Genomic DNA, 2750 nt, shown 5'->3' with positions numbered 1-2750 from the left:
ACAGTATATACATATTCATATTCATATATATACATATTCATATAGGCCTAAAATAAATAAATACTTTAAAATCAACCATAATTACTAAAATTGAAGACTGTCACAAAAGTTTAAATGACAGGCAATACAAACGCATGGTTGATTTTTGTATACCATTAAAACACACTTTTATGCGAACATAATTAATAAATTCATATAATTTTATAGATATCAGTATGTATTTATTTGAGAAAGTAATAGAAATAATAAGGAGGGGTCCGGCCAAAGCCGGTACGGTTCGGCCCTGATGCATCTGACATTTTAATTTTAATTGGTTTTCATAAAGAAATTGTTAACATTTTTGAAGACAAAGTAGCTATAAATGCTAGATGTCCTTAAAAAAAAGAGCCATTTTCGCCACTATTAAGAGCGAAAATAAATCGCTCTTTTGAAAGAGAAATTTTAGCTCAAAAAGAGCTGTCCCTCCTAGAGCTCCTTAAAGAGTGAAAAACTCGCTCTTTTTTAGCTGATTTTCGCTCTTTTTGAGCTGATTTTCGCGCTTTTACATTTAGAGAGTAAATCTTCACTCAAACATAGGCATGAATAATCTTAATGTTTTTTTTTTAAATTTCATGTTTGTATGGTTGTATTTGTATTTAATTATACTAATAGGCCTACTGTCTATAGAGGCCTATTCAAGCCAGTTTCGTGCTGTTGTTAGAGCTACCTTCTATAGTGTGAAATAAGTAGATTTATAGTTATTCAATTCTATACAATTTCTGCCAGTGGAGACATCGGTGATATAAATTTTAATCACTTTAATACATCTTTGATTAGGGCAAAGTAGGAATTAGCCTATTTATAGAAGTGGCTCGTGCCTGGCTGTGTAAAATAACGCAGGTGAATGTGTAGGAACATAATTTAGATCGTAGAACCAAGGGCGTACCGTTAGAAGTCGGTTGGGTCTTCTGAACTTATTCCGCTATTGTATTACCAGGACAATTCCGTTCCCCTTTTAACGCATTCAATGGGCACCCAATTGATAATAGAGCTGGGCGTGGACACTGATTACCCTAGTCTCGTTGGATTAAGTACACTCACATCCACAGTCATTAACAGAGTTCATAAACAGTTTCATAAACAATTTTCTCCGGGCTGTGTTGTAGAGTGTCGGGCCGCAAGTTCCGATGTTTAAAGTAACCACCTGAAAAATAATATTGTTTACTTCATGCATGGAGTAACGGTACGCCCTTGGTTCTTCCTCCATGCTTCATGCAAGTTGGTATTAAATATATTATTATTATCATTAATATCTCATTGCTTCAAGTAAACAACAACAATATTATCGTTCGTACACACGTATGTTTCTCGCGAGCAGCACACGGGTGAGGGCAAAAGAGCTGCAAATAGTACTGGATAGGGCAAAACCGATTAGGGTCCCCCCCCCCCCAAAAAAAACAAATCCTGCATACCTTTTAAGTTTTAATTTACCATACGGTTTGCTGCTTTCATGTCATATCAAGCACGCTCTAGGTTAGATTTTGGTAGTTTCAGAATAGAATAGGCCCCTACTAAAAGTTAAGTAAAACTGACGTAGTTTCAGTAAAACTGTATTCACAAAGCAAAAATCAATTAATATAGTATACTTTAATGTAATAAGGAAACGGTCAATTGCATTTATTGTAAAAGTTAATGATTATACAAAAAGTGAAAACTTATACATTGAAAATTATACAATATTAAATATTATACATTAAGATAGCAAAAATTAAAACTTAATAGTTTCTCATTATTTATAGATACATGTGATAAGCAACCATAATACACGTTCAGCCACTTCCCAGTGCTTTGTGCTAGCAACAGAGGACAGCAGAGAAGATTCTCAGAACGTCAGAATAAAACGGATTTTCTTCCTGAGTTTCTTCTATAAACAACAACAACAAAAAAGCTGTTATACAAGGTGAGGTTTGACTCCAAAACTTAAAAGTAAAAACATATACAGTTCTCTCCCTAATTAAAGACCCCTGTAATTAAGGACCACCTTAAATTAAAAACCACTTTTTGTGGTTCCAAATGAACCACTGTCTTTTGTCATTATTGATGTAAAAACCAAAACTGCTAAAGACCATGGAAACCACGGTTTCCCCGGTTCCCCAAAAAGTAGTCTTAATTGCAGGGAGACCTGTACTACTATATTAAAGTTATTTAAATTTTTTAATCTTGCATTTTCAATGCGCCCAAGCCTACATCTGCGTTATCATTGTTATAACATACATTTCATTTATTTAAACATTTTGTAGAGTGGCTAAGATGAGACTTTTTTATACCTCGTTTTGCAAACCCACCGCCCACCAGTGTTGATGATTTCATATAAAAATAAAATTTTACTTTTGGCCAATTAGCGCATACACCACACGAACAATATAAATTTCAGAAAAAGGTGAAAGTTTTTCTTATTTTTCACGCCCACCACTGCCTTGAAATCTCCAAAAATTAAGGTATGTATATTTCTTAATAATTATATAAATTTAAAGCATTTAACGTTCCCATTAATACACTTTTTAATAATCAGCAATAAAATTTTATTTTTATTTTTCCTCCGTCTGAATGTCTTTGGCAAAACCATTTGCTAGAACTTTTTATGCTTTTTCTATATAGCAAATCTATATATATGGTTATACGGTCACATTGACAGCGAGAGGTTGCAGGTTGAATCCTATCGGAGGCATTTATTTCGTAATATATTTATAGGACAACATTCGTTACCGGTA

The sequence above is a fragment of the Anneissia japonica genome, unplaced genomic scaffold, assembly GCF_011630105.1.
Source record: "Anneissia japonica isolate Jap-2015-1 unplaced genomic scaffold, ASM1163010v1 scaffold287834_len5846547_cov211, whole genome shotgun sequence".
Taxonomy (NCBI): Eukaryota; Metazoa; Echinodermata; class Crinoidea; order Comatulida; family Comatulidae; genus Anneissia; species Anneissia japonica.
Note: the sequence above shows the minus strand (reverse complement) of the source record.